Raw genomic sequence first — 12,766 nt, forward strand, 5'->3', positions numbered from 1 at the left:
ATCTAAGCCAAAGCATAAGGTCTGAGCTGCAGGCCTGTAAACGAGACACATACTGAGCAATTATAGTACGGCCCATGGAGTACTAACTTAAAATACAAATAAGAGCTCACATTTAAATATTATGGGCCAGACTGTAACCTGTCCTGTGCACCCATGCAACACAACTAAACTAGTGTGCCGGGAGAAGGAAGCTGGAACAGATTACTTCCCACTCCCAAAAGAAGGGTAAAACTGGGAACCAGATGGTGAAAACTGGTTCGTTATTTGAGCCTCTGGCAGCACAACCACATGCTGCCTGTTGCTCAGGGCTGTGTTATATTCACACTTTTATAAAAGCTTTTATTAATGTATTAAAACAGTAAAAAAAAATCAAACTGTTTTGATGCTTAAAATAAAAACCTATTGCCCTTAAGATCCCATAGCTAAAATACCAACTATTTAGGGCCAGATTCTCTCATTTTTTCTCATGAGTAGTGCATTACTTAGTGAAGTCCCATTGACAGCAGTCGGACTAATTGCAGAATAAGATTGCATTCAGTGTTAGTAAGGGTCACACAATCTTCCCCTTAAAATAAAAGATAACCCTTTCCTCCTTTACTTACTCTGCTTCATATCATAAGGCAAGATTATTCCCAATCTGCACTCAAATATGATATAAACTTTTCTAAAAAGCAGCCTACACTCTATGTATATTAGATTTTAAATGTAATCTTTGATAAAATGGTTCTAAATGCCCTCATTCTGCTCTATGTGTGGCAGGCTAGGAGAAGTCTTAACCATATTGAACAAGATTAAACAACTGTAGGAATGGGAAATGATATTTGATAACATTGTGTTATCTAAGTCCTTATAAAAACATGAAATCTAAAAATTTCAGTAGTGTAAATTAACAGTATATTTACTCTTGGCTTTAAAAAAGGAAAATTAGAGAACATTTACTTCACCATTTTAAGAATAGATAATCTCACTCCTTCAAAACAAAGGCACTAAGCCCATTACCCATATATTGGCATCATACATAACCAAAACAGACAAGATTTAGAAGAAACATTTACAACACCAAAGCTCTGTACAGCTGCACAATTTTCTGTTTTTAATTTGTTTAGAACATAAAAATGGCCATATTGGGTCAGACGAATGGTCCATCTACCCAGTCTCTAGCCAATAGTAGACAGTGCCAGAGGCTTCAGTGGGAATGAACAGAACAGGGCAATGATCTTCTGAACTATCTTGAGTATTTTCTGTTGTGTGACTAAGCACCCCTCTATTCACATCTTACACAATATTGTAATAATCTTTGTGGAACATATGCCTTGTAACGTACCATTTGAAAACTAACAACTCATTAATTAACATTCTTGTGTGATGTATGTGTGCGATGTATATTAAGAGTTATGGACATATGCTGGAAAGATAACTAAAATGGGTTTAAACCAGGCATGCGAGAGGGAGCTGGTACACAAGTCTGCCAACATCTTGAACGCAAATGAAGCAGAATGGACCAAAGGCAATGGGATGGTAATTTTACACTTTTGGTATACAAAACCATCAAAGATCACAAGATGATCGGGGTCAACATGTCTGGACCAGGTTGATAGTGAGGCAAAGACAATGAAGGAACATTGGCATGCCACATAAACTATCAAGCTAACAAGTGGGGGAAGAAACAACATGGCTACACCCAGGAAGAGAGAGAAGCTTGTTCTGGGTTTTACTTTTCAGAAGAATCCATTTAGAAGGTTTACTGGTCTATAAAGAGAAGTGAACTTCAGGTGGTAGGCAACTGAATCAACTGATCGTATGGAGTATTACTTAAGAATGTCCATACTGGGTCAGACCAAAGGACCATTCAGCCCAGTATCCTGTCTGCCAACAGTGGCCAATATCAGGTGCCCCAGAGGGAGTGAACTTAACAGGTAATGATCAAATGATCTCTCTCCTGCCATCCATTTCCACCCTCTGACAGAGGCTAGGGACACCATTCCTTACCCATCCTGGGTAATAGCCACTAATGGACTTAACCTCCATGAATGTATCTAGTTCTCTTTTAAACCCTGTTATAGTCCTAGCCTTCACAACCTCCTCAGGCAAGGAGTTCCACAGGGTGACAGTGTGCTTTGTGAAGAAGAACTTCCTTTATTTGTTTTAAACCTATTGCCCTTTAATTTCATTCCGTGGCCCCTAGTTCTTATATTATGAGAACAAGTAAATAACTTTTCCTTATTCACTTTCTCCACACCACTCATGATTTTATATATCTCTATCATATCCGCCCTTAATCTCCTCTTTTCCAAGCTAAAAAGTCCTAGCCTCTTTAATCTCTCCTTATATGGGACCTGTTCCAAACCCCTAATCATTTTAGTTGCCCTTCTCTGAACCTTTTCTAATGCCAGTGTATCTTTTTTTGAGATGAGGAGACCACATCTATATGCAGTACTCAAGATGTGGACATACCATGGATTTATATAAGGGTAATAAGATATTCTCCGTCTTATTCTCTATCCCTCTTTTAATGATTTATAACATCCTGTTCGCTTTTTTGACTGCCTCTGCACACTGTGTGGATGTCTTCAGAGAACTATCCACGATGATTCAAAGATTTCTTTCCTGATTAGTTGTAGCTAAATTAGCCCCCATCATATTGTATGTATAGTTGGGGTTATTTTTTCCAATGTGCATTACTTTACATTTATCCACATTAAATTTCAGTTGCCATTTTGTTGCCCAATCACTTAGTTTTGTGAGATCTTTCTGAAGTTCTTCACAGTCTGCTTTGGTCTTAACTATCTTGAGCAGTTTAGTATCATCTGCGAACTTTGCCACTTCACTGTTTGTCCCTTTCTCCAGATCGTTTACGAATAAGTTGAATAGGATTGGTCCTGAACTGACTCTTGGGGAACACCACTAGTTACCCCTCTCCATTCTGAAAATTTACCATTTATTCCTACCCTTTGTTCCCCATCTTTTAACCAGTTCTCAATCCATGAAAGGATCTTCCCTCTTATCCCATGACAACTTAATTCACGTAAGAGCCTTTGGTGAGGGACCTTGTCAAAGGCTTTCTGGAAATCTAATTACACTATGTCCACTGGATCCCCCCTTGTCCATATGTTTGTTAACCCCTTTAAAGAACTCTAATAGATTAGGAAGACATGATTTCCCTTACAGAAACCATGTTGACTTTTGCCCAACAATTTATGTTCTTCTATATGTCTGACAATTTTATTCTTTACTATTGTTTCAACTAATTTGACTGGTACTGATGTCAGACTTACTGGTCTGTAATTGCCAGGATCACCGCTAGAGCCCTTTTTAAATATTGGCATTACATTAGCTGTCTTCCAGTCATTGGGTACAGAAGCTGATTTAAAGGACAAGTTACAAATCATAGTTAATAGTTCTGCAATTTCACTTTTGAGTTTTTTCAGAACTCTTGGGTGAATGCCATCTGGTCCCAGTGACTTATTACTGGTAAGTTTATCAATTAATTCCAAAACCACCTCTAAAGACACTTCAATCTGTGACAATTCCTCAGATTTGTCACCTACAAAGGATGGCTCAGGTTTGGGAATCTCCCTAACATCCTCAGCTGTGAAGACTGAAGCAAAGAATTAATTTAGTTTCTTTACAATGATTTAGTTGTCTTTAAGTGCTCTTTATCTGTCTCAATCGTTCAGGGGCCCCACTGGTTGTTTAGCAGGCTTCCTGCTTCTGATGTACTTAAAAAACATTTTGTTATTACTTTTGAGTTTTTGGCTAGCTGTTCCTCAAACTCCTTTTTGGCTTTTCTTAGTACATTTTTACACTTAATTTGGCAGTGTTTATGCTCCTTTCTATTTACCTCACTAGGATTTGACTTCCACTTTTTTATCTCTCACTGCTTTTTTTACATGGTTGTTAAGCCACGGTGACTCTTTTTTAGTTCTTTAACTGTGTTTTTTAATTTGGGGTATACATTTAAGTTGGGCCTATATTATGGTGTCTTCGAAAAGTGTCCATGCAGGTTGCAGGGATTTCACTCTAATCAATGTACCTTTTAATTTCTGTTTAAGTAACCTCCTCATTTTTGCATAGTTCCCCTTTCTGAAATTAAATGCCACAGTGTTGGGCTGCTGAGGTGTTCTTCCCACCACAGGAATGTTAAATGTTGTTATATTATGGTCAGTATTTCCAAGAGGTCCTGTTATAGTTACCTCTTGGACCAGATCCTGCGGTCCACTCAGGACTAGATTGAGAATTGCCTCTCCCCTTGTGGGTTCCTGTACCAGCTGCTCCAAGAAGCAGTCATTTAAAGTATCGAGAAATTTTGTCTCTGCATTTTCTACTGAGGTGACATGTACCCAGTCAATATGGGGATAATTGAAATCCCCCACTATTATTGAGTTCTTTATTTTGATAGCCTCTCTAATCTCCCTTAGCATTTCATTGTCACTATCACTGTCCTGGTCAGATGGTTAATAGATCCCTACTGTTATATTTTTATTAGAGCATGGAATTACTATCCATAAAGATTCTATGGAACATGTGGATTCATTTAAGATTTTTACTTCATTTGATTCTACATTTTCTTTCACATACAGTGCCGCTACCCCCACCTTCCCCCTCCTCCCCCCTCCCCCCTCGCCACCCGCATGACCTGTTCTGTCCTTCCGATATATTTTGTACCCCGGAATGATTGTATCCCATTGATTATCCTCACACCACCAGGTTTCTGTCATGCCTATTATATCAATATCCTCCTTTAACACAAGGCACTCTAGTTCAGCCATCTTACTATATAGACTTCTAGCATTTGTGTACAAGCACTTTAAAACTTGTCAGTGTTTATTTGTCTGCCTTTTTCTGATGTGTCAGATTCTTTTTTACGTGAATATTTCTCATCTGATCTGGCCCATACTTTATCCTCTTCCATCCTCTCCTCCTGACTAAAACCTAGAGAATCTCTATCAATAGACTCTCCTCTAAGAGAAGTCTCTGTCTGATCCACATGCGCCTCTGCAGCAATCGGCTTTCCCCCTTCTCTTAGTTTAAAAACTGCTCTGCAACCTTTTTAATGTTAAGTGCCAGCCGTCTGGATCCACTTTGGTTTAGGTGGAGCCCATCCTTCCTGTATAGGCTCCACTCTATCCCAAAAGTTTCCCCAGTTCCTAATAATTCTAAACCCCTCCTCCCTACACCAGCATCACATCCATGCATTGAGACTCTGAAGCTCTGCTTGCCTACCTGGCCCTGCGCGTGGAACTGGAAGCATTTCTGAGAATGCCACCATAGAGGTCCTGGATTTCAGTCTCTTTCCTAGCAGCCTAAATTTGGCCTCTAGGATGCCAGTATTACTGTATTATAAAAGTGTATAGAGAGAGGTCTTGTCATTAGCTTTCAGACACACTGGTGATTTAATATCACTGTGAAATATATATATTAACACTATGTAAGGAATTATTGATACTCATTGATATTAGGTTGAACAGTTTGCCCAGAAAGGAGGGAATGCCACAGCTATCTACCTATCTCCTACGTAAATGAAGTGTGGTGAAGTCAAAACAATGGAAGTCCCATTTTGCATAGAAATCATACGGTCAGGATGGGAAGCCCACAGAAAAGCTCTTGAAGCGAGATCACTGAACTGTACAGAAGCCATATTTGGCATCCATCAGTAGATAGACGCAAAGGAACAGAGTCACTGCAAGCTGAGAAAGATGGGTCCTTCAACCAAGGAGGGGCAGGGGTGAAGTCTCTGGAACTGAGTGTAGGTGAGAAAGGTGTTTAGGCAAAGATCTTTCACCTAAGCAGACAAGGCAAGGCAGCACCTTGTACTTTTGTGGAAGGTCCTGACTGAGGGAAAGTCATCCATGGCTGGGAGGTAAACTGACTGGTAAAAGATACCAGTTTGAACAAAGTCTGTATCTTGCTAGATTGTTTTAGACTCTTAATTGCATGTTTTCACATTTATTTGCTTGTAACCCTTTCTAACTTTATTCCTTTTACTTAGCATCATTTAAACTATGCCCTATCGTTAATGAATGTGTTTTGTTTTACTATAAACCGACTTGGTGTGGTGTTTAAAGGTAATGGTGTATTCAACCTAGGTAAGTTTAATAAGCTGTGATGTGCTTTTTGTGTCTTTAGAGGAACAAGCAAACCCTGTTATTTCTCTGAGCTATCCAAGAGAGGGCTGGACACTTCGCGGACCATGGTTTGAGGAAAATTCAGGATTGGGAGTGTGTTGGCATCACCTTGCTGGCTGTAACCCAGGCTGGTGGAAGCCAGACTGCATCTGTGAGACTATAGATGAACTTCTGGAGTCAGAGCTGCTGAACCAAGATTGTCTAGCACACAGAAACTCAGGGTGTGACCTGCATGCTGGTAGGCATGCATTGTGTGGCTCCCAGGGTTACTGGGCAGGCAGTGACACAACCCTTCACTCGTCTGGATTGCACCACGGAATATAATAGTATCATCTGAAAAGTTTGCCACTTTACAGTTCACCCCCTTTTCTATATAATTTATGAATATGTTGAACAGCAGAAGTCCCAGTACAGATCCTTTGGGGACCCCCAATTTACCTTCCTCCATTGTGAAAACTGACCATTTATTCCTCTCTTTGTTCCCTTATGGCTTAATAATTCACAGTAAATGGTTTAAAGGTACAAAAGAAAATATTCCAATTAATACCACTGGAACTATTTTAACTATTCTGATTATATTACCGATGTTAATACAATAAAAAAGCAATCACACATGACTTCTGTGTTTGCGTTCTAATCCCTTTCATTTCTTGGCTGCTTCTTTTGGTTCATTCCCTTTACATCTTATAGCATCCTTCTGAATTTCCAGTCATATTCAGACATGAATATCATGCCGCATATTTAAGGCTAGTGATGTGTAGTATAACAAAGATTGGATATGGTGTTAAACAGTGCCATAGTGATCATAAGAATGACCATACTTGGTCAGACCAGTGGTCCATCTAGCCAAGTTTCCCATCTTCCAACAGTGGTCAGTGGCAGATGCTTTAGATAGATTGAACAGAAGAGGGCAATTGTTGTGTGATCCATCCCTGTCATCCATTCTCAGCTTCTAACAGTCAGGGGTTTAGGGACACCAAGATTATGAGGTTGCTTCCCTGACTGTCTTGCTAATAAGTTCATGTAGGTTAGGTCTATCAATAGTTATCCAATTATTTTCTGAACCTGGTTATATGTTTGGCCTTTACAGTATCCCCAGGCAATGAGTTCCTCAGGTTGACAGTGCCTTGTGTGAAGAAGTATTTCCTTATCTTTGTTTTAAACATGGTTTCTATTCATTTCATTGGGTGACCCCAGGTTCTTGTTCTTATGTGAAGCGGTAAATAACAATTCCCTATTCACTTTCTCCACACCATTCATGATTTTATAGACCTGCATCATATCTCCCCTTAGTCGTCTCTTTTCTAAACTGAAGAGTCCCAGTCTTTTTTTAATCTCTCCTCATATGGAAGTTATTATTTTTGTTGCCTTTTTGTACCTTTTCCAATATGAATATATCTTTTTAGAGATGGGGTGACCAGAACTGCACACAGTATTCAAGGTGTGGGCATACCATGGATTTATCCAGTGGCTCCTTTCTCCCAGCTCCTGCCTCAAGGGTGAGCGACAAGGGGTGCGGGGTGAACCGAGGAGTGAGCAGCAGGTGGGGAGGACCTCGGGGTGGGGTGAGAGGGTGAGGCAGAGTGAGGGTGGGGCCTTGGGGGGAAGAGGCGCAGTGCAAGCGGGGCCGTGGTCTAGGCACCAATGCCGCCCCCCCCCGCTCCGCTTCTCAGGATCTTACGGTGGCAGCACCTCCAAAAGGAGATGTGCTGTATCTGGCATTTCTTGTCCCATTTGGGGAGGCTTATAACCACCACCCATGCTTCCTGACTATCTAATTTGTAGCCATTACTCTAATGGCATCCTTTGATTAAGCCAGTGTAAGTGTGTCTGCATTAATTCCACATGAAATTAGTTTACATTTGAGATTTTTATGACGTATTATTGGATATTGAAAGCTTTTTGAAAACCATGTAGTTTACAGCACACCTAGCCATCTTATCTTGTCAAAATTCACTGTGACTTCTCATGGTTGGAAAATATCGGACATGTAGCTGATAGGCCATTTGAAAATTTTGTATTATCCAAACTGATATATTTATGTACCTGAAGCTTTGGGTTTTTTTCAAATCAGGATATCTAAATTTAAGCTCTAGCTGATCTACAATTGAGGAGTTGAGCATAAATCCCTCTAACTTGCATGAATCAAGCAGCATATAGTCTGACAAGTAAATTATAGTCATGAAGGTGGCCCAGCCTGGTTGCATTACACTTAACTGAGCACCCTAGGATAGAACACAAACTTGTTCAACCAGAAACATAGAAGAGGGTTCTCAACCCAAATCATTCTTAGAAGGCAAAAGCTGGTTATTTTTAAACCAATTAAACCAAAAGAGGTTGAGGAGAAAGGGCTAGAAAATGGATAAATAATGGGTCTTATGCTCATTTAAAAAAAATTCAACCCCCCTTCCTATGACTCATAGCAACCAGGACTGAAGGAGGCAAACAAAGCAGCTTTCATATTTCCTCTTAAAGTCTCCTCTTTGCTATCCCCCAGTCCTCCATGATTTCATTTTTTTTAAACTAATTTGCTTCTAAATCCAGAGATCCTGTCATGGTTCCTCAATTTCTCTCCTTCTTTGTAGTTAAGATAGCTTTCTCTTATTTGCATGGAGGAGTCAGCTATCTTTTTAGCTAATGCTTACCCCAGAGTCCTTCATATTTTCTTCTTAATGTTATTGCTTTGAAATACAGCAGGGCCGGCTCTACAGTTTTTGCCGCCCGAAGACATGAAAAAAAACTGCAGCCGCGGACGGCAAAAGGAAGAATTGCCGCTGCCGCCGGAGGAACTGCCGCCCCTTTCTAACTGCCACCCCAAGCACCTGCTTGGAACGCTGGTGCTTGGAGCCGGCCCTGAAATACAGCACTACTTATAGTGCTGTACATGCTCAAAATGCTGTATAAACTAATCCTCCAAGTCACAATGAGTGGTATGTAGACAAACATTATTCCCACTCCTCATTCCTGCCCATGAGAAAGATGTGGCACGAATGTTGAGTGACTTACCCAAGGATGCACCTCAAGTCAGTGTCATCATTAGAACCTTGGAGTTTCTGATTCCAACCCCTCCTCTCAGCTAGCCTTTGGTTGCTGCTTCCTTGTTAGTATTCTTTCTTTTCTTTTGTTTTTTTTTAAATGAGGAGTCCAATCCCAAGAAAAATAAAATGAAAGATTCCCTTGACTTCAGCGGGCTTTACTGCTTTAATCAGGACTTTTACGCTTTGGGATATAGTAAATAATATCACCTGTCTGTGAATTACTAAATGGGCCCTATATAGGAGGCTTTATAAATCTGGAAATAAAAATGCAATGCTCATGGTCATTAAAATTATTTCAAAGGGTCAGTTTTGGCGTCCCTTACTGTGGAAGCAGCATTTGGGGTAATTGTTCTTGAGAATACTTCTTGAATTTTAAATTGCCTTTTTAGTGCAAGTTTAATAAAACAAGAGGGAAGAAAGCAAAGATGCGTAAATACAAAATAATCATCTTTCTGTCATGTTCTCTGTATTTTGAATAATCATTCATATGGTAAGTCTTCATATGTGACTCTCTTCAACAATGCCAACAGTATTCTGCTGTCACATCTTTATTCATTTTTGTCAGAAGCAATGTTAAGGAAGACTCCATGAAGCAGCTCTCTGCAAAATATCATTATATTTTTCCTAGGAAGACAACAGCTGAGAGGCACCTTTCTATTTTTGTTTTAAAAAATAGAAAATAGCTGTAGATGATTATATGAAAACCCTGGTAAGAAAATGTAATGCCTAACGAAAATAACTCTGTATCCATCCTCTTCACTTAAGTATAACTGCCCTTTTCAAACCCTCAGTTCTTCACTAATGATTTTCTCTGGTATGCCTCATGTAGCCTAACATTTTAGTTGTTGAACCCCCTTTTCTGGAGCAAAATTACATCCGCAAGTTCTCTGACCTCCCATAATTTTCTTCCCTTGTTTCCTTGGCAAGGCTGATGCTATGTTTGTTATGCTTCAAAATAACTGCTTTTCTAAAGTCTGCAATGTCAGTATCCAATTGATGCTTGTGTATGTTTATATGTGGCTTGGATGCATCATCCTTAGCAAACTTTCTAGGTCAGCATCAAGCAATGAGCAGTCACTTTCTTATTGCGGAAAGTTTGGTGGCATGGTATTAATGCCCCAAATTCTTTACAGTTCTTGTAGACAAAATGATCATTAGGATTTTTATTTCTGTTCTCTACAAAGAAACCCAAGTGCCCCTTTCAGTAAACAGTGTTACATATCAGCTGTTTCAAGCCACTTTCTGAATCTATAATGCCATTTTAGGTTAACATAAGCATATCTCTCTTCAGTTTTGACAAGAAACGGTTCTGACTGCTTAATCATATTTAATTGTTCATAAATATAGTCTGATGTTTAGTGATCACTCCCTTTTAAAGTGACACAGATATAAGCCCACTGACATCTGCTCAACATTCTCGTGCTACTTATAAAACATTGAGGGAGCATTTGGACACTAACAAATGTAATAAAAAGAATTAAATAAATGAACCTGGGTTCCTCCTTGAAAGTCTTTTAAAAAAAAGGGCACAAGCCTGTTATCAGCGGGAAAAATTCACCAGTAGAACTGGTTGAATAACAGAATTTCAATTCCACAGGAAGTCCCAATGCTTTGAAATTTTTTTTCTCATTCCATGTTGGAACAAACCTCCAAAATTTCTCATTGAACAAAGTCTAAAATGTTATAATATTGAATATGCAATATATTAAAACTACTCTGAAATCTATTGAAAATTATAAAGTTGTAATCCACTGTGTTTACCTTGCTGAAATGAGAAATGATTTATTTTGACTTTTTGCTGTCAAATATTTCATCTATATTGACAAGTTCCAGTAGAATGTCTCAGTGCTCAAGAAACTGAAATTTCCAATGAAAAACTGTTCCCTCACTTTTTTACAAGCTCTGATCAGCCCACATCAAATCATTCATCAGGTTATTAGCCAGAAGATTAGTCTTACTCGCCACCAATGCTCAAACTATGTACAAGGGGTTGGGGAGAGGAGATGGAGATAGCTGGCCTCCACTCCCTTCCACCTCCTCCATCAACGCCATGCTCCTTTTACTGAGCGCAGCAAAAGAGAGATGCTTCTTTCTCTCTTAAGGCAGAGTTCCTGGTGCTTATAAGGAGAGGTGGAGCTCATGTGGTGTTTGTGTGTTGCTCTGCTACAAAACATGCCCTCCATGATTTTTTAACTCTCAAAAGGTGAGTAGGTGAGTGGAGTCACTAAGACCTAAATTAGTTCTGATCAGATGATTTTCTTTTCTCGTTATAGCTCCAAAACTGTAGTCAAGAAGTGGTGGTGTCACTTATCTTGAATACCTGGAGTACAGGATATTGACAGGAGGCCCTGCATCAGGCAGTGTTCAAATGTTCTAGGCTCTCCATATACATATTTGGGGTCATTCTTCAGTTTCCACTCGGTCGTATTGTCACTGGCCTTTGCCATCCCGGCTCTTTCTTGATTTAGAGTACACCACTGATGTGAGGTCAGTGCCTGGGATTGGGGGGGGGCAGTTCTCCAAGATCGTTGGCATTTCCTGCTATTTTATTACTCTCTAGCCTTCCACAGTGGTATTTTGGGGTCAGAGATTTTCATAGGCAATGCTCTTTCTGGACTTCCACCTCTTGGGTGTTGGAATGTGTCCATACAGTGGATGTCTTGGATAATACACTTGTTTTTGTCTCTCCTTTTTTAATGAAGGCATCCTGCCTCTGACAATCATGCAACCTCAACAAGGCAGTATAGCGACAGTGTGGGAGTCAGCTTTAAAGCCCTTGCGATGATCCTACAGGATTGATTGATTTAATTCAGTATCAGTTTTGTGTGCATGGCTCAAGCATGAGCATATCGGGGCACAGTACTCTGCAGCTGAGTAACAAAGGGCAAGCCTGGTTGTTTGGAGTATTTGGGAGTTGGCTCCCCATTTTGTGTTGACCAGTTTCTGGAGAACAAAATGTCTGGAGTTCATTTTATTTTTCAGCTTCTTGAGCGGTGTGACACACTGTACCTACCCATGGTCACCACTTTTATATGGTTATGATATATTTTGTACAAAGAATGCCTTGTGAGGTATCATTGGAAAACTCATAATCTGCTGAATATTATTATCCTGTTGAAATGTGTGTAACAACACTGTATGTAAAATTGAGATTTTGCTATATGATTGTAATTGAAATAGGTTGTAGTACTGGGTAATGCCCAAAAAACAATTTATCAGAGACAAAGCCACACTAACATGCCAGCAAGATGCTAAGGAGCCATTACCTGCTTAACTGTCCAATCACCAGAAAGTGGCAAGGTGTAAACAAGAAATTTACATTTCATCCCAGAATCTCACATACACAGGAGACTGTTTGTTTATACCCTGGTGGGGGGTAATCCTGAAAAAAAGTGGAGGGTATAAAAATAAGAGGCAGTGACCTCCACATCACCCCTCTCTCCTCCTCCCATCTCTCTGCTTATGGCATCAACAAATATCTGAAGAACATTCAACTGGGACAGAGGTCCCTGGTTAAAAAGGAAATCCAGCCTGTGAACTGTTTTAAGTTCATTTAGGTTTAACTTGCATTTTTTTTCTTTTTTAACCAGTATCTGACTTTTA

Source organism: Eretmochelys imbricata, chromosome 4 (assembly GCF_965152235.1).
Source record: "Eretmochelys imbricata isolate rEreImb1 chromosome 4, rEreImb1.hap1, whole genome shotgun sequence".
NCBI classification, from domain to species: Eukaryota; Metazoa; Chordata; order Testudines; family Cheloniidae; genus Eretmochelys; species Eretmochelys imbricata.